The sequence below is a fragment of the Bubalus bubalis genome, chromosome 20 (assembly GCF_019923935.1).
Source record: "Bubalus bubalis isolate 160015118507 breed Murrah chromosome 20, NDDB_SH_1, whole genome shotgun sequence".
In the NCBI taxonomy this organism is placed as follows: domain Eukaryota; kingdom Metazoa; phylum Chordata; class Mammalia; order Artiodactyla; family Bovidae; genus Bubalus; species Bubalus bubalis.
This window is the reverse complement of record NC_059176.1, coordinates 43,953,242-43,973,567: the sequence shown is the minus strand read 5'-3', so window position 1 is coordinate 43,973,567 and position 20,326 is coordinate 43,953,242. Positions and strand designations below refer to the sequence as shown.

The 20,326-nt window shown below is 47.9% G+C and overlaps 1 long non-coding RNA gene and 1 other non-coding gene across 3 annotated transcripts in view; one reads left to right on the top strand and one right to left on the bottom strand.

The window, feature by feature from the left end:
- CTXND1 overlaps positions 1 to 19,858 on the bottom strand; it is a 43,854-nt gene extending 23,996 nt beyond the window's left edge. Inside the window, exon 1 of one of the 2 annotated variants that reach the window (XR_003105265.3) lies at positions 19,159 to 19,858. This is a non-coding gene — a long non-coding RNA (cortexin domain containing 1). The remainder of the gene's footprint in view (positions 1 to 19,158) is intronic. The other variant, XR_329146.4, reaches the window with a different exon arrangement.
- TRNAG-CCC lies at positions 9,666 to 9,738 on the top strand. Its single transcript has one exon. It is a non-coding gene; the product is annotated as a tRNA-Gly (tRNA).
- Positions 19,859 to 20,326: the final 468 nt, after the last annotated feature.

Genomic DNA, 20,326 nt, shown 5'->3' with positions numbered 1-20,326 from the left:
ACGGCCCCTTCAAGGCAGACAGCCACTGTGGCTGTGTGCATCGGAGCTGCAAGACTCCTCTGCATATGTGAAGAGGTTCGTGAGCACAGATGATGCCCCCGCGGGCATCCTTCAGAGTGGGAGCAAACTGTTATGGAAAGTCCAAATGACCTTGAGCAAGTCACTGAGCCCCGGCGTCCTCACCAGGAAAACAGGCAGGTTGTTGTGGGGGATTTCATCCTTGTGCGCAGGGCACCATGTGAAAGCCAGAAACCAAGGAGCACCAGCCTTCTACCTTCAATGCATTTGCAGACTTCTTGGTGGGGTGGGGTGGTGACAAGGATTGAATATGGCAACTTGACCTTTTGGAGGCTGACCCTCTGACCGGGGGCACTTGGATGAAACTTGGAAAAGAAATCACTAAATATATGTACATATACACACACACATATATTTAAAAAACAAACAACAGGCAATGTGCTAAATAGGAGGGTGATGGGGGTCAGGGGTGGGTGCGAGTCTGGGCAGAAGCTGGGTCGAGGGCAGAGCAAGATGGGCTGCCTATTATTATGCACAACATCTAGAAGTCAAAATGAGGACTCTTTGCTTTGGCTGTGTCACATTGCCTCTGTCAAAATGTCCCTCTCGGACTCCCCTGATGGCTCAGTAGTAAAGAATCCACCTGCCAAGGCAGGGGACTCAGGTTTGATCCTTGATCCGGGAAGATCCCACGTGCCTTGGAGTAGTAACTAAGCCCATGGTGCCACAACTACTGAGACCACACTCTAGAGCCCATGTTCTGCAACAACGGTAGCCATCACGATGAGAAGCCTGCGCACCACAACTAGCGAATAGCCATGGCTCTCCAACACTAGAGAAAAGCTGGTGCAACAACAAAGACCCAGCACAGCCAAAAATAAATAAATAAAAAAAAATTTTTAATGCCCCTCTCTTCACAACTGCAGCTTCACTGGTCTACTCCCCAATACCCACAGTGTTCCGGATACCCCAGGTCAGCTCTGAACACAAGGCTGCTGCTTGGCTGTGGCCTTCTTCAGTGAGGCAGGGACAGTGAGCTGCAAAGAGCAGCAGGCTGAGGGATAATCCCCGTAGAGTTTGAGTAATGGCTCTGCTTGTTGATGGCTGTGTGACCTTGGTCAGGTTGCATGGCCTCTCTGTGCTCTTCAACCAGAGTCCATCCCCTTCCCCTGCCCCTCAGCTGTTTGTTCTTCCCTGTGGAGTCTGGGGGAGATGATGAGGCAGGAGAAGCTTCATCTAGTCAAGCAGAAGGAGAACCAGTGTACAGGCTCCTGTGTTCCTCCATTTAGGGTGTCCTGTTGGGTTACCCCAGTGCCTCCAGGGACTCGGTAAGACACCTGAGTAGCAAAAACCTAGAGAATGCTCTCTCTCTCTCTCTGGGTATCTGAAGTGCATTTCAGTGTGAATTAGAGAAGAGATTCAGGACAGAAGCTACCCCCCACCCTCCGATCTTTTGGCCATGTTGCATGCACATGTGTTTCCCAGGGAGAGGAACTGGCCAGCCTGACTGACCTCTTCAGCTCAGCATCTCAGAATGAGCTTGCCCCAACTCGTGTTCATCTGCATAACCTAGTTGTAAGCTTGTCTGGCGGGGAGCAGTGGGGGTGGGTGGCATCATGTCACTCTGGAAGGCTGCAAGGGAAACCAAGCCCCTGTTTCTAGTTCCAGCCCGACCTTTGTCCTGAGGGCCCATCTTGCCAGTTGGACGTCCTCCCTGGGATGTCCTGGTTTGTTGCTCCTGGCCACAGAGAGGTGCCCTGGTATAGTTCAGTAGTTAGATAGCCCTCCACCCACCCCTCACCCCCTTGACATCGCAGCACCACTCTGCCAACACCTTCCTCTTCCACAGGCTTGAACCTATCTCTGTCCCCTCATGATGATGGCCTGAAGCAAACTATTGAACCCTTCTGAGCCTCAGTTTGCTCATCTGCAAAATGGGAACAGCAGAAGTAACTACCCCAAAGGGTGCTGATGAGAAATAAGAAGAATTAATATATACACAAAGCACTTAGAAAAGCATCTGGGGACTTCCCTGGTGGTCCGGTGGCTAAGACTCTGTGTTCCCAACCTAGGGGGCACAGATTCAATCCCTGGTGTGGGAACTACATCCCACATGCCACAACTAAATTTCCCCCGTGCTACAACTTAGACCGGAGCAACCAAGTTAATTAATTAATTTTAAAAAAAGAAAGAAACATGTCTGGTTCATAGCGAATACTATATAATATTCCTCAACCAGCTGTCTCTATGGACTTCTCTTTTGCGGAGGCCTCAGTCTGTTCTGGCTGCTGTGACAAAGTCCTGCAGACTGGCTGGCGTGGAAACAACACAAACGTATTTCTCACACTTCCGGAGGCTGGAAGACCGAGACCGGGGTACCCGCATGGACAAGTAAGGGCCCTTTGTCACGTTGCAGACTTCCCACTGTGTCCTCACAGGGTGGAAGGGGCCAGGGAACTCTCTGGGGTCTCTATGATAAGGATGCTAATTTCATTCATGAGGGCACTATGCTCATGACCAGTTTGAGCACAACTAGGAGCTCCAGTGGCACAATAGGTTAGTACATGGTACTTATACAGTAGTACATGCAAAGCAATGCCAAGGCTGTGAGTTTGAGCCTCACTGGAGCATAACCCTTTTGGGCCTTCCCAGGTGGGTGAAAAAACATGATTGAGTGACTTCGCACACACACATGCAGACCCAAATAAATAAATAGATAAATACATAAACTTGTTGTGTTGTTTTTTGAAAAAAAGAACACTGCCTCTTTCTACTCCAACTCCCTACCCCTGGCCTCATGTCCCCTCCAGTCTAAGGCCTTTGAGAATCAGCAGCATTTGGGGGATCAGGCCAAGAAGAAGCTCAGTTGGAAACACATTCAGTTTGAATTACTGGAGTGGATTTCCATGGTCCACAATGATTTGTGTATAAAGAGGCCACGCATAACAAGGTTTCCCTGGCTATAAAGTGGCAAGATTCAAACCATGGCTTGTCTGACTTGATCTTTAGACTCCACTGTATTGGCTTTCATGTGTTTATGGTGGTCATGACAGGCTTTTGAGTCTTTTTTTTTTTTTTAATTTTTGACCACATCCTGTACCAATGTGCTGATATCTGATCTGATAGAGTGCCTGAAGAACTATGGACAGAAGTTTGTGACACTGTACAGGAGGCAGTGATCAAGACCATCCCCAAGAAAAAGAGATACAAAAAGGCAAAATGGTTGTCTGAGGAGACCTTACAAATAGCTAACAAAAGAAGAGAAGCTAAAGGCAAAAGAGAGAAGGAAAGATAAACCCATTTGAATGCAGAGTTTCAAAGAATAGCAAGGAGAGATAAGAAAGCCTTCCTCAGCAATCAATGCAAAGAAATGGAGGAAAACAATAGAATGGGAAAGACTAGAGATCTCTTCAAGAAAATCAGACATACCAAGGCAATATTTCATGCAAAGATGGGCTCAATAAAGGACAGAAATGGTATGGACCTAACAGAAGATATTAAGAAGAGGTGGCAAGAATACACAGAAGAACTATACAAAAAGATCTTCATGACCCAGATAACCAGGATGGTGTGTTCACTCACCTAGAGCCAGACATCCTGGAATGAGAAGTCAAGTGGGCCTTAGGAAGCATCACTACGAACAAAGCTAGTGGAGGTGATGGAATTCCAGTTGAGCTATTTCAAATCATAAAAGATGATGCTGTGAAAGTGTTGCACTCAATATGCCAGCAACTTTGGAAAACTCAGCAGCTGCCACAGGACTCGAAAAGGTCAGTTTTCATTCCAATCCCAAAGAAAGGCAATGCCAAAGAATGCTCAAACTACCATACAATTGCACTCATCTCACATGCTAGCAAGGTAATGCTCAAAATTCTCCAAGCCAGGCTTCAACAGTACATGAACCATGAACTTCCAGATGTTCAAGCTGGATTTAGAAAAGGCAGAGGAACCAGAGATCAAACTGCCAACATCTGTTGGATCATTGAAAAGCAAGAGAATACCAGAAAAACACCTACTTCTGCTTTATTGACTATGCCAAAGCCTTTGACTGTGTAGATCACAACAAATTGTGGAAAATTCTGAAAGATGTGAATACCAGATGACCTTATCTGCCTCCTGAGAAATCTGTATGCAGGTCAAGAAGCAACAGTAGAACTGGACATGGAACAACAGACTGGTTCCAAATTGGGAAAGGAGTATGTCAAGGTTGTATATTGTCACCCTGCTTATTTAACTTATATGCAGAGTACATCATGAGACACGCTGGGCTGGATGAAGCACAAACTGGAATCAAGGTTGCCAAGAGAAATATCAATAACCTCAGATATGCAGATGACACCACCCTATGGCAGAAAACGAAGAAGAACTAAAGAGCCTCTTGATGAAAGTGAAAGAGGAGAATGAAAAAGTTGGCTTAAAACTCAACATTCAGAAAACTAAGGTCATGGCATCTGATCCCATCACTTCATGGCAAATAGATGGGGAAACAATGGAAACAGTAGCTGACTTTGTTTTTTTGGGCTCCAAAATCACTGCAGAATGTGACTGCAGCCATGAAATTAAAAGATGCTTGCTCCCTGGAAGAAAAATTATGACCAACCTAGACAACATATTAAAAAGCAGAGACATTACTTTGCCAACAAAGATCCGTCTAGTCAAAGCATGGTTTTCCAGTAGTTATGTATGGATGTGAGAGTTGGACTATAAAGAAAGCTGAGCGCCAAAGAATTGATGCTTTTGAACTGTGGTGTTGGAGAAGACTCTTGAGAGTCCTTTGGACTGCAAGGAGATCCAGCCAGTCCATCCTAAAGGAAATCAGTTCTGAATAGTCATTGGAAGGACTGATGCTGAAGCTGAAGCTCCAATACTTTGGCCACCTGATGTGAAGTACTGACTCACTGGAAAAGACACTAATGCTGGGAAAGATCAAAGGCAGGAGGAGAAGGGGACGACAGAGGATGAGAAAGTTGGATGGCATCACCAACTCAGTGAACATGAGTTGAGCAAGCTCCTGGAGTTGGTGCTGGACAGGGAAGCCTGGTGTGCTGTAGTCCATGGATAGGGTCGCAATGAGTCGGACACGACCGAGCGATGGAGCTGCACTGCTCCATGTGCGACCTTAGTTCCCTGAGCAGGGGTTGAGCCCACACTCTCTGCATTGGAAGGTGGAGTCTTAACCATTGGACCGCCAAGGAAGTCCCTGCTTCCTTAAGCAAACACTGGTTAGCCTGTTTCCAAAGCCTGGTCAGCGCCGGACACCGTTTCCCACGCTCCATCTCTTCCCATGTGCTTTCCTGTCTCGTGGCCCCTGAGCAGCCTGGACACCCCACTTCCCCAAAGTGGATTCCACACCACTGTCTTGTGTGGGAGCTTTCCCAGCCTGAAATGGCCTGGCCAAGCCATCTATGTGGCTCCTCTTGATTTCTTACTGGACTGGCATGCAATACTGACACCCGTGAAGCTGCGATGAAGCTCTGAACACATCACGCCACACTCTCTGCAGCAGAATCAGTTCCTGATCACCTGGTAAAATGAGATGTCTCTCCATGAAGGCTCCCTTCTGGAAGTCCTGAGGACTTTCCAGACATCTGTTAAGGGGAGAAGGATTTTAGAAGCTAATTTATCTCACTGATTCACTGATGGGAGCTCTTTAAAAATACATCTGTTTATTGGCGGCACTTTGTACAAGATATAAAAATCAGTGGCAACTGTCACATTTAAGGGAAAATAAAACAAGCATGTAAATGCTCAAGGAGCCCTTAATGACGGATGTTATTTTCTTTCTAGCAGCCAGCATCGTGATTCCGAAGTCAACCGGACATCCTGGGATGTAGGCAAGTCCGCAAGAGAAACCTGACTTTCTGCTCCTTTTGGTCCTGCTTCCTAACAGGCCCCTGGGAGACCAGCCCTACGGGGGAAAGTGCTGGAATTCGGCCAGTACCAGCTGCTATGTCAGAAAGACTTAGTGCTCATGCACTGTCCCCTGGTCTCAGAAGTGAGGGAGAATTATGGTACCTCAAGGCAATGGCACCCCACTCCAGTACTCTTGCCTGGAAAATCCCATGGGCGGAGGAGCCTGGTAGGTGCAGTCCATGGGGTCGCTAAGAGTAGGATACTACTGAGCGACTTCACTTTCACTTTTCACTTTCATGCATTGGAGAAGGAAATGGCAACCCACTCCAGTGTTCTTGCCTGGAGAATCCCAGGGACGGGGTAGCCTGGTGGGCTGCCGTTTATGGGGTCGCACAGAGTCAGACACGACTGAAGTGACTTAGCAGCTTAGTAGCTGCTTTAGAAATAAAGAAACTGGTTCCTTAGGTATCACACAGATCCCCTGGAGAAGGGAAAGGCTACCAACTCCAGTATTTTGGCCCGTTATGTGTGACATAGGTTGAGAAGACTTGGGCACACCCTAAAGAGAGACAGGTGCTGCATTATGACTGTATCACGGTCACTCCAAGTGACTGGCTCTGCTGAGAGGCAGGAGAGATGGACGGGTCCTGAAAGGAGCTCCTTCTCTCCAGATGCCCTTCACTGTGTTTTCAGGGGGCTTCCCTGTTGGCTCACACAGTAAAGAATCCGTCTGCCAATCCAGGAGACACAGGTTCGATCCCTGTGTTGGGTAGATCCCCTGGAGGAGGGCATGGCAACTCCACTATTCTTGCCTGGGAAATCCCATGGACAGAAGAGTGGAATCAGACACAACTGAGTGACTAGGCATGGGTGTTTTCAGGGATTTGGTGGCAAGTTTGAAACTGCAGAGGCTCCCTTGGGCCACCAGGGGCTCCTGTGAGCCTAGGCAAGAATCATCTGTCAATAATAGAAGATCTCAGGGCTGATACCCTGGGGCAGCGTAGGGCTGCCAAGCTATGGTCCGTCAGGCTGCTCCTCTCCAGAACCAGCTCTGAATGGTCTGTTTTCTCAATCAGGCCTCATATTCCACTCCATGAGACAGCGCCAGATAGTGTCTACGTCCAAGGTCACAATAGCATCCTCTGGTAGACTTGGGCAAAAACACGTTACGCCCAAGGGCTTCCCAAGTGGCTCGTTGGTAAAGAATCTGCCTGCCAATGCAGGACACGAGCACACACGGATGCTATGCTTGGGCTGCAACGTGGCTATGAGTTTACTTTCACTTTAATTTTAAAGAATTGGCCATTGGGAGATTTTACATAAGATTCAGAATCTCTGTTCTTGGAAGATTGTCAGATCTGCTGCCCTAAACCTATATTTCTGCCTTGCAATGTGTGGATATATGCTCAGCTGTTCAGTTGTGTCTGACTCTTTGCGACCCCATGGACTATAGCCCACCACGTTCTTCTGTCCATGAGGATTCTCCAGGCAAGAATATTGGAGTGGGTAACCATGCCTGCCTTCAGGGGATCTTCTCGACCCAGGGATCCAACCCATGTCTCCTGAGGCTCCTGCATTGGCAGGCAGATTCTTAACTTGCAAACATGTAGTCAGAGCTAAGTTGCCAGTGTCCCCCACCTTTTTAAAAAAATATATTTGGCTGCCTTGAGTCTTAATTGTGGCATGCAGAATCTTCACTGTGTCATGCGAGATCTTTCCTTACAGGCTCGGTCTTTGCTTTGTGCATGCTTAGATGCTCCATGGAGTAAGGGATCTTAGTTTTGTGACCAGGGATTGAACCCATGTCCCCTGCATTGCAAGGCAGATTCTAACCACTGGACCACCAGGGAAGTCCCCCATCAGTGTCTCCTTCAGACTGTTCCTGAGTCTCATTTTCCATAGTCCTCACCACTCCCTATCATCTTGGACCCAGCCTCCCTCAGTCATCATGTCTCCTGCCCAACCTCTGGAGGTATTTGATTTTGCTCTTGAGAGGCACGTGCTGCTTAAAGAAGTAGACTGTGAGTTAGAACGTACAACCTTTTTTAAACAGTTATTTATTTTTAATTGCTTTACAATATTGTGTTGGCTTCTGCCATACATCAACATGGATCAGCCATAAGTGTACACATGTCTCCTCCCTCTTGAACCTCCCTCCCACCCCCAACCCCATCCAACCCCATCCCACCCCTCTAGGTCATCACAGAGCACCAGGTTAAGCTCCCTGTGTCCCTCATACAGCAAATGCCCACGGGCTATATATTTTACATATGGTAATGCATATGTTTCCATGCTACTCTCTCCATACATCCCACCCTGTCCTTCCCCCACTGTGTCCACAAGCCTGCAGAACATGAAACCTTTGCTACACAGTGAGGTCAAGAGCCTTGGGCTTGGCAAAGACTTCATCTGTGACCACATGAGCTGCAGCTTCCATCCACCAATCCTCCAGTTCCTTTCAGCCACCTCCTCTTCACTCCAGAAGGAGGCTGGGTAAAGTTCACTTGCCCATTTCCCTGGAAGGTGTGGGTCAGCATAGTCAGCAAGGTCTGGCTTCAGGAGCCTCCAGGGTCTCCCGTGTGGCCTGGTTATCAAGGAATGCAGTAAGTGCTCCCAGCTTGGTAAATGCAAAGTTAGATCTCTCCAACATACACTGGAGAAGTTACACATGTGGCAGTAGCCATCCAATGGGTTTTGTTCAATTGCCAAGTCATGTCTGACTCTTTGTGACCCCATGGACTGTAGCACGCCAGGCACCCCTGTCCCTCATCATCTCCCGGAGTTTGCCCAAATTCATGTACATTGAATTGGTGATGCCATCCAACTGTCCTATCCTCTGTTGCCCACTTTTCCTTTTGCCTTCAGTCTTTCCCACCATGAGGGTATTTTCCAATGAGTCAGCTATTCGCATAAGGTGGCTAAAGTATTGGAGCTTCAGCTTCAGCATTAATCCTTCCAATGAATAGTCAAGGATGATTTCCTTTAGGATTAACTGGTTTGATCTCTTTGCTGTCCAAGGGACTCTCAAGAGTCTTCTGCTGTACCACAGTTTGAAAACATCAATTCTTCGGCGCTCAGCCTTCTTTATGGTCCAGCTCTCACATCCGTACATGACTACTGGAAAGACCATATCCTTGGCTATACGGACCTTTGTCAGCAAAGCGATGTCTTTGCTTTTTAATACGCTGTCTAGGTTTGTCATAGTTTTCTTGCCAAGAAGCAATCATCTTCTAATTTCATGGCTGCGGTCACCATTCACAGTGATTTTAGAGGCCAAGAAGAGAAAATCTGTCACAGCTTCCACCTTTTACTCTTCTATTTTCAATGAAGTGATGGGATTGGATGAGAATTCATGATCTTAGTTTTTTTTTTTTTTTTTTTTAATATTGAGCTTTAAGCTGGCTTTTTCACTCTCCTCTTTCACCCTCATGAAGAGGCTCTTTAGTTCCTCTTCGCTTTCTGCCATTAAAGTGGTATCATCTGCATATTTGAGGCTGCTGATATTTGTCCCAGCAACCCGATGGGTAGCAGACACTTCACCACCCACAGAATTCCCTTGGTTCACTGCCACCTTGGCCTGTTCTCTGGGCATGTCTCTGAAGCCCTAGAAGAGATGGCATGGGTGGCCACTGGATGGGTGAGTGAAGAGGAGTGGGCTGGGTGGGACCCTGCAATGGCAGAGTCTTCACAGGTGAGTGCCCAAGAGCTTCAGTAAATACTTTGGACAAGAGGCCAAGGATATTCTCTAGGGCCAGGTAGGCAGTGACATATTAAGAGAATCTAGACTCAGGACTTCCCTGGTGGTCCAGTGGCTAAGACTCTGCACTCCCAATGCAGGGGACCCAGGTTCAATTCCTAGTCAGGGAACTAGATCCCACATGCTGCAACGACAACAACAAAAAGATCCCGCGTGCCACAACAAAGATCAAAGATCCCTCATGCTGCCGGTAAGACCCAGCGCAGCCAAATACATACACTTAAAAATTAATAAAAAAGAGAATCCAGACTCCTTAGTGTCATTACCTCTTTTCCTTCCTTTCCTGCAAAATTCCAGTTGCAAAAGCATCTCTCTCCTGTCCCCCTGGGGTAAAGAAAGCCTCCCAACTGGGAGCCCATGGGATGAGATGGGTTGTAGACATGGTTGTCTCAAACTGGGCTCTGCCGACTAGTGACCAGTGAGGGGGCCTGGGTGGGTCTCTGTGCTTCCTCACAAGAATGGGGTGGGTGACCCCCATCTCTCAGAGCTGCCCGCTTACACAGAGCAGGAACACAGGAGAGCATCTTTGCACAAGTGTGTGTTACCGGCTCCCTCCTGGTGGAGAGCCATAGGTGCTGGAGGAGTCTGATACTCCGGACCATCTGGGTAGTGGGAGGAGCCCGGCTTCGAGGGAGCACACTGCCGCACACTGTCCATCTTCTGGGTCCCCATGTCCATGCAGGGACCGCCACTCAGCACTTGGTTGAATTTCACATCCCAGTCACGAAGGGTGTGGGAAATGAGAAGATAAGTCCAGACCATTAATTATTAATTACCTTTCTCTGTTTAGAGTCCTTGTTCGCTGCAGAACACAAAGCAATCTTCTCATACCCTACTAATGCCTTCTCTTCTCTGAGACCAGCAAGCTAGAGTCAAGTGAACAGATGAGGCCTGAGAATTTATGTGAAATTTATGTGAGACCCAAGCTCAGGACGGTGGGGGACACTGGTGAATGATGTGTCAAAATCAATAGACCCTACAGCCATCTTTTTATTATTCTTTTTCTAAGTATTCCTTTTAAAAATATTTAATTATTCTTATTTTATTTTTATTTTTTGGCCATGCAGCATGTGGGATCTGAGTTCCCTGACTAGGGATTGAACCTGCTGTGCTAAGTCTGTCAGTCATGTCCAACTCTTTGTGACCCCAAGGACTATAACCTGCCAGGCTCCTCTGTACATGGGGATTCTCCAGGCAAGAATACTGAAATGGATTCCTGTTTCCTACTCCAGGGGATCTTCCCAACCCAGGGATCCGAACTCAGGTCTCTCGCCTTACAGGTGGATTCTTTACCAACTGAGCCACCAGGGAAGCCCATTAAACCTGCAGCCCCCTGCAATGGGAGTGTGGAGTCCCAACCACTGAACCACCAGGAAAGTCCCTCCTCTTTTTGGTCCCAAGAAACTGAACCACAGGGAGGGGCAGCCTAACAAAGGGAGGGTTGACTACGAGAGGCTGGGCTTGTAGCTGTCTGCTCCCCAGGTAAGATGTGGGGCATAGCCAGACCTGCCTCTCTGAGGAGGACATGCAGGATCTTAAGGGATCTCTAATTCAGGAAAAATAAGGATCATGAGGGCTTCCCAGGTGGCGCTGGTGGTAAAGAACACACCTGTCAGTGCAGGAGACACAAGAGACTCAGGTTCAACCCCTGGGTTGGGAGGAACCCCTAGAGGAGAGCATGGCACCCCACTCCAGTATTCTTGCCTGGAGAATCCAATGGACAGAGGAGCCTGGTGGGCTACAGTCCATGGGGTTGCAAAAAGTCAGACATGACTGAGTACGCATGCACACACACATAGATTGATACGGGAGCAATAGATTGAAATAGGACTTTGGTGATAAAGAAGTAACGGTCAAAGACATAGTCATCTAAGACCTAGAAACACAGATTTCTTTCCAGACACGGCCTCCACTGTTTGTCTTTCTGTGATTTTTCCAGGGCTGGGGCAGAGGAGATTGAGGCCATGTCAGCTTGGACAGCAAAGCTTTGGCTACAGGCAGTGCTGACAATCGGCTGTGTCATGACTTTAGTGGAAAGCAGGAAATCATAAGATGCCTCAAGTGATGTCCATTGTGGGAGTGAACGTGTATCTCTGGGTCTAGAAGGAGAGAGAGGACGTTTGTGCTTCTGTCCAGACAGAATGAGCTGGGGCCTGGTGGGGTCCATGGTTTAAATCATGGCTCAGGTGGTAAAAATTCTGCCTACAGCGAAGGAGTCATAGGAGACACGGGTTCAATATCTGGGTCTGGAAGTTCCCGTGGAGGAGGAAATGGCAACCTGCAACATTTTCTAAGGAGCATTCTCAGAAATCAGAGAAAATGCTAAACAAGAAGACAGGTTTTAGGAGAATCAGAATCCACTGAGCATGTAGATCAATTAATGATAATGTCCTTGCTCGCTTGGAGATGTGGCCACCGGGGAGAGGCAGGATTTTTGAAGCTGGGCTTGCTAAAAGTGCCCACATTTCTCCATTCTTTTATAGACACTGAGATGGATATTTTAATGTTTTAACTGGGGCCCAGGGACGGGAGACACATCCTTTGATCATCAGCAAACAATTCTGCCTTGTGGTTGATACAGGTGGAGTCCAGGTCTCGTCCAGGGAGTTGAGTCCAGAATGTCCATGTGACCAGTCCACTGGTCCACTGGACAGGAGCACCTCTCCTGAGCATTAGTTAATAAGAGAGGGGAGGGCTTCCCTGGTGGTCAAGTGGTTAAGACAGCCTCCCAATGCAGGAGACACACATTCAATTCCTGGTCCAGAAAGATCCCACAGGCCTTAGAGCAACTAAGCCCGCCTGCCTAGAGTCTGTGCTCCACAACCAGAGAAACCACTCCAATAAGAAGCCTGTGTACCGCAACGAAGAGGAACCCCCACTCTCTGCAATTGGAGAAAGCCCCCACGCAGCAACAAAGACCCAGAACAGCCAAAAATAAATAAATAAATCTTAAAAAAATTATATCAAATCTATCTTTAAAAACAATACAAGGAGCAGACTATTTCCAACAGGAGGGCCATCTTGGAAAGAATATTTTTATTTTTTTGGCCATGCTGTGAGGCTGTGAGGCATGCAGGGTCTTAGTTCCCCAAACAGGGATCAAACCCACACCCATGCACTGGAAGTGTGGATTCTTAACCACTGGATCACCAGGGAATTCCCAGGAGGGCTGTCTTGGAAGCTGAGCAACTGTTGTATTGATGGAGGTCTGGATTCAGGTCCACCCATGCCCTCCTGGGGCTTGGTACAGAGCCTGTTCCTCTGTATGAGGCCTCACTGCTGTGCCAGCCTGGACCACACCCTTTCAAACGGGTCAAGTTCAAACATCATTCCTTCAGATGTTGTTATGAACTTAACTGTGTGCCCTGCTCCCCTCAATTCATAGGTTCAAGACCTTAACTCCCAGAACTTCAGAATGCAACTGTATTTGGACATGTGGGCCTTTCAAGAGGTAACAATGTAAAAGGAAGCCATATGGGTGGACCCTAATTCAATATGACTGGGGTCTTTACAGGGCTTCCCAGGTGGCTCAGTGCTTAAGAATCTGCCTCAGTGTAGGAGACGAGGGTTCGATCCCTGAGTCAGGAAGATCCCTTGAAGTGGGAAATGGCAACCCACTCCAGTATTCTTGCCTGGGAAATCCCACGGAGAGAGGAGCCTGGCAGGCTACAGTGTATGGGGGCTGCAAAGAGTCGGACACAACTAAGCGTGCACACACACACACACACACACACACACACACGGGGTCCTTATAAGAGAGGAGATTAGAACACAGACACAGAGGGAAGACGAAATGAAGACCCAGGGAGAAGGCAGCTGTCTTCAAGCCAACGAGAGAAGCCTCAGAAGAAACCAGCCCTGTTGACACCTGGATCCCAGGCTTCTCACGTCCAGCCTTGAGAGAAAATAAGTTCTTGTTGTTTAAACCCCACCCCCAGCCTGTGGTACTTTATCATGACACCCTAGGAAATTAACACAGGTGTCCTGGTTGTACAAGAAACAACTGATTCAATGCAGGCAGCCCAAGGTGGGCACAGGTGACCTCCCCAAGGCCCACCGGCAACACTGCATCGGTAGGATTGATAGGCTGCCCCCTAGAGCTGGCACTTCCGTCTTAGCAAGTCTGGGAACAGGTTGAGCTGCGAAGGGATAGATTTTTGTCACTGTCCCCAGGACATATAGGAGGGGCCTAAGGAACAGTGAGGGGACTGTCATCTTATTTTGTGTATGTGTGCTCAGTCACATCCAAATCACGAGACCCTATGGACTGTAGCCCACTGGCTCCTCTGTCCACGGGATTCTCCAGGCAAGAATACTGGACTGGGTAACCATCCCTCCTCCAGGGGTCTTCCCAACCCAGTGATCGAACCCTGTGTCTCTTATATCTCCTGCACTGGCAGGCAGATTCTTTACCACTGCGCCACCTGGGAAGCCCCGTCATCTTATTGCTGTGTCTTAAAACTCCTCAGGGTCTTTTACTTGTCTACAGTGCCCAATGAAATACCATTTTATGAGCCAACTCCAGGCAGTTGTTGAGGATTCTGAGGCCTCATTCTGGTTGCGTGGGAAAGGATGTCATGATTGATCAGCAATGTCTGCTCCGGGCAAGCAGAGGAGGCATGACAGAGTGTCCAATCTATCTGCAGCTTCTAGAACATAAGGAGCTCAACCGGAGCCAAGGAGAAGTCAGTGTAGCCAAAGAGAGCTGGCTGTGATGATGAAGACCATGCACTTCCAGGACACCTGTTGGCTGTCAATGCCAACCGTTGGGTGACAAATAGATGTCACCTCTGGCCAACCTGTTATGGCCACCTGAGAATGAAAATTCATGTCCGCATTCATGTTCATGGAAAAAGCATCATATTTCAACCCCCATGTCTGCCATGGATGTGGACTGAAGGTGTGACTGCTTCTTGGATCTTGCTCAGTCTGCAGGGGAACCTCAGGGTTTCTTTGTGTCACGCTGTCCCAAGGTTGAGGACGAAATGCCGTTCTGGAGTCTGCGGGGTTCTATGAGCCAAGGCATTAGGAGTCAGATCTTTTAGAGGAAGGGTCCAAACCCTTCTGGAGCCTGGCTTCCCTCCCTGGGGCATGCACACCACAGAGGATGCAAGAGTGTGGCCCAGAACAGAAGGTTACCTCTTCCCAGAGTGGTGGTGGTGATGGGCTGTCTTGCTTTATAGTAACACAGAGTTGCATTATGTAGTAGGATAAACTACTTAAAAACACTTTAAACTAGGTACTTCCCTGGTGGTCCAGTGGTTATGATTCCACCTTTCAATGTAGGGGACATGGGTTCAATCCCAGGTCAGGGAGCTAGGATCTCACATGCCGGGGGCCAGTGATGCCTGCAAGCCACACTATTGAGTCAACTAAGACCCGACACACCCAAAAATAAATAAATATTTTAAAGAAAGCTTTAATAAAAAATACTTTAGGCATAAAAAATACCAAAAGAATTTTAAAATATTAAAAAATTCCCAGAACGGAGTATAAGTTACATGGTGGTGGTGGTTTAGTTGCTCAGTCATGTCCAACTCTTTGCAACCCCAGGGACTGCAGCTCACCAGGCTCCTCTGTCCAGGGGATGTCCCAGGCAAGAATACATACTGAACATGAAATGTGTGCCTTGAGGCCAGCTGTTTACTGAGACATAGGGGCACATTCCCTCTCCTGTCCTTGGGCCAGCAGGCAGGCAGGACATGACTAGAGTGGGCAGGCTGCAGGCACACGAAGGATGCTTGTTTGGCTGGGAGCCCCTGCTATGCTACAGGAGGGGCCTCTTAGATGGCTGGGGCAGGCTGGGGATGCTGGGATCAGGGATCCCACCCTAACCTCTTCCCAGCTAGAATGCTGTCCCTCTATGTTCCCCTTGAAATAAGTTTTCCAAGGGGGCTCCATCTGGAGGACTTGAAGCATCATCATTCCTGGAGGGACCACCTTCAGGAATGGTCAGCATAGGGGCATGTGTTCAAGAACACACGGAGGAGAGACTTCCCTGGTGGTCGAGTGGTTAGGACTCTGTGCTTCCACTGCAGGGGGTGTGGGTTCTATTCCTGGTTGGGGAACTTAGATCCCACATGCTGTACAGTGAGGCCAAAAAAGAAGAAAAAAAAATTTTTTTTAAAGAGAACACACAGAGGAAATCCATGGAGCACTGAAGTTCTTGGTGAAGCTAGAAGCAGACTCTGGAAGGGGAGGTCCACAAGGACTTCCTTTGTAAGCACCTACTATGTGTTAGAGAAGCTTCCCTGATGGCTCAGTGGTAAAAGAACCTACCTGCAATGCAGCAGATGCATAGCTTCTCAGCTGGTGCAGTAGTTAAGAATCTGCCTGCCAATACAGGAGATGAAAGAGACACAGGTTCGATTCCTGGGTTGAGAAGATCCCCTGGAGGAGGAAATGGCAATGCGCTCCAGTATTCTTGCCTGGAACATTCCATGGACAGAGGAGCCTGGTGGGCTACAGTCCATGGGCTCACTAGAGCCAAGAGTCGGACATGAATGAGTGACTGAGCATGCACTATGTATTAGGCTCTTTCATATATATCACCAAATATGATTTCCACGACAACCCAGCAAAGAAGGCAATAGCTTCCTAAGTTTGAAACAGGGAAAGAGTCTCAGAACGAGTTAGATGATTCCCTGGAGTAATAATTGACTGTAGCAGAGACCAGTTACAGAGGGACCACTTCCCGGGCTCAAACATGAATGACCTCATTTAACTACATCGTCACAATGTGGAACTGGTCACCAGAGTTAAGTGCAACTATATATATATATATATAAAGATATATAAAGATATAGATATAGATATAGATATAGACATATAGTGTGTGTGTGTGTGTGTGAGTGCTGACTCTACATCAGGAGTGATTTCCTTTTAGCAACTTCATAGGATAGGTGAGAAGAATATAGGTTTCAAAATCAAATGATCTCTGTTTGGAAGACGAGCTCTCCTACCCTGAATTAACCTTGAGTAATTCAAGTTGCTTTTCTGATCGTTAAGTTTCCTCATCAGGAAAACGGGGATGATAATCCTTACTCTGGGAATTAAATGACAGCATGTAGAAAATGCTTAGCATACAATAAGTGTCCAACAAATGGAATGACTTTCAAGTATGGCTTCTCCTGGGATTTTATGAATGTGAGAACAGAAGCTCAAAAAGGCATCTCGATGAAATTAAGGTCATCTGACCAGAGGCAGAGCAGGAACTAAATGCTGATCTATCAGACACAGACCTCGGGGCTCCTTCTCCCGTGTGGACACAGGATAATTGATTTTCACAGGACTGCTCCCCAGTCATCAAGAACGATCAAGCTTTTTGATCGTAAGAAGCACAGAACACACTTGAGGAATATTTCCTTCCAAAACAAGTCAAATAGTTGAAAATGTTGCCATGTTTGATGTTTTAATGCGAACTTCAGTTATCTAAAAAATTCACTGACATGGACCAATTCCAGAGCCTGTGATGCCAAAATTCAGAACCTTTCCGGTCTTTCTCCACATCAGGACTTATTATAGCATTAGCCTCAGAGTCTTGGAACCTTGCCAATTTTATAAACACTGTTCTCTCTATTGTGGCTGGACAGGATAATTTAGGGACATTTTCCTTGATACCATTTCATTTTCCACTTACATCGTAGAAATACTGTCGAATCTAAATGACACTACACAAACCACCTTAGACTGCAGCTTTTGAGTCTGTGCTGTGATGGTGTGGCCTGGTAGTGTAAATATTTGTTGGAGAAAGATTAACAAGCAGGGCATTATATTCGGAATCGCTGCCTTTTTCATTAACCCTGTAAGAAAATACACCGGAGTGATAGCTAGTCCTCTAAATCACAACTTTCAAGCAGTTAATAGAACATTTATTTTCAGGCTAATTCAGGTTCGTACTGCTTTTAAAACCCTTTCATTTACCATAACCTTGTCTATCTAAAATGAACATCTTAATGATCTAATGGCTGAAAATTTGCAGTAAATTTCCAAACATATTTGGGTGCAGAGATACATTATACTTCAGGCATTCGTTACTTGAATGGCGTTCAGAAAATTAAACACAACTGGAAAAAAAAGTGACTGGGAAATTAATCACTTGGAATAAGAATATATTAAAGATTATACAGCATCAACTGACAGCTTACTCACAAGTATCTCTTTCGGATAAATGTGAAGTCATAGCTTCTAGAATAGATTTCCAGGGTAAGTTTGCACTTGACAATTTTCCTTCTCGTGTGTCCTCAAAGCTACTACATGTCTTAGGTTGAGCCATCCCTGAAAATGTAGCTGTAATCCAAATTCAGTTTGTAAATCACATCAAAGGCCTTGGATGTTGGACTTTCTGATGTCCTAAATCCACTGTGCAGCTTTGCAGAGACCACAGATCAGGTCACTACAGTTCATCTCAAGTGGTGGATTAAGAAGAAGGAGGGAAAGGACAGGAGACTCAAGGCATCGAACCCCTAATTGACTGGATCCACACTTTATGGAAAGGAGTAAGATTGCATCCTAGACACTGATTTTCTGACTGGATTCTGGGGAGGCTCAGCTAAACCCCCATGGTGATGAAGAAGACGCTGCAAGTTAATGCAGAAGTGGACTAACATGAAAACAGACTGGAGACCCTGCCTGGGACTTCATTTCTGGATGACCTTACTGAGCATCTAGTGAGAAGGTGGATCACCTTGGTCTTTCCTGACAGGTTTACCTTTCCAGAACGTTCCTTATGGGCCAAGAGACGATTATAAAATTCAGTTCCCTAATGCGTTCTGCCTCCCACCCCCTCAAATCACCCAGACACATTCTCCACTTTTACAGTGACATGGGAAAAAAAAATATCTGAAACTCTGTATGAGGCTGCAGATGAGGACAAAATCAGAGGGAGCCTTGACATTTTAGACAGGCTGCCGCCAACAGAACTTTCCCCAGAAAGTTACATCTAATGTGACCTTCATCAGCTACACTGAGAAGGATCTGTTCCAGGTTACTGTCAGCCACAAGAAGGGACTGAATTTTAAGCAACGAACTTGAGGAGAACAAATTTCCAACTTTGATTCAGTTTCAACTCAGACTCCCTAAACCCCTCCTTGGAGAGGAACCGAGGACCCCGAAGGGAGAGGGTACAGCTCGAGGGAGAGACGGTGCTTGGAACACAGCCCAGCGCCCTTCCAGGTTTTACAGACCCGAGCCCCGCAGCCGAACACGGACTGCTGCAACGCAGAGCCGACGCGGCTCCCACCCCGGCCGCCCCAAGTTGCTGCTACCTGCCGGCGCCGTCCGGCCTCCCCTGTCCATCCAGGCGCACCCAGGGCGCCGTGCCACCGGAAGGGGTCCCGGCTCCGGGTGGCCGTGCAGGTCTCCTCGAGGCGGCGGATCTCCTCCAGCAGATCCTCTGCGCGCGGCCGGCCGGCTGGCTCCGTGGCCGGGGACCACCCCTCTTCCCCACCGTGCCCCACGCGACGCCCCGGTCCCCCGACTGCGCTGCGCCCCGGCCCCGCAGGGACCCGGGATGCGCCCGCAGTGCTCACCTGGCGAGGCAGTCCGGTGCGCTCGCTGCGGCGCGTGCTGGTCGGTGGCGCGGGGGGCGCTGCCCAGGCCGGGCTGGGCGGGCTGCGGCTGAGTCAGCGCCCCGGCGGCGCGGGCGAGACCCGGCCAGCCGCCGAGAGGGGGCTCTGAGCGGAGCGGCGGCCGTCCTGGCATTTTAAAGGCGAGGCAGCTGGATGCAGTTCAAGCGGAAACGCAGGGAGAAACTTCAGCCCCCGGGGCAGAGCAGAGCGTGGGCCGCGCGGAGGGGGCCCGGGAGCCCCTTGCCGGCGCACACACCAGCCTAGGCTTTTCTGATACGCTCTTCACAAGCTCTCCCTTCAGATTTTTCCTTTATGGGAAAGCGAACACCTCTCTCAGGGCATCCTTCTTCCTGCATTATGATTTTTAGTGAGACCAACGTTTGCATCAAAGTTAGGAGCAAGACCAGGAGGCCAGCTGGAAAGCCTGGTGAATGCAATTAGACAAGAAAAGGAAAAGGGGGTTAAAACATTGAAGTTGTGCATTTGTAAACAAGCCAGAAATGGGAGGGGGAGCTTTTCAAATATTGGGAGGTAGGAGAAAAACAGTGACTATATGCAGTAGAAGTGATTGTCTAACTGAAAAATCTGAACTGAAGATTGAATGAAATAAACGCCTTTTCCAAGGAACTGCCGATTACAAAGTAAAGATACCAAATTAAGTCTTCTCCTGCATTTACTAACCAGTTAGAAATGCCAGTGGTGGTTGGTGGGAGGGGGGGAATCCCATTTTTACTACTAACAAAGCCGTAAAAAGCTAGGAGTATAAATTTACCAGGCAATATCTCCTACTTGGTCAATTTATATTCTTAACTTTTTATGGTTTTGCTAGTAGTAAGAATGGGATTTTTTCCCCACTGACATTTCTAACTGGTTAGTATTGATAAACGCACAAGAATATCTTTTGCTTGGGCTTTCCAGGTGGTGCAGTGGTAAAGAATCTGCCTGCTAATACAGGAAATATTAATGCAGGGTTCGATCCCTGGGTAGGGGAGATCCCCTGAAGGAGGACATGGCAACCCACTCCAGTATTCTTGCCTGAAAAATCCCATGGACAGAGAGCCTGGCGGGCTACAGTGCATGGGGTCGAAAAGAGTTGGACACAACCGAGCAACCGAGCCTGTGAGCGCGC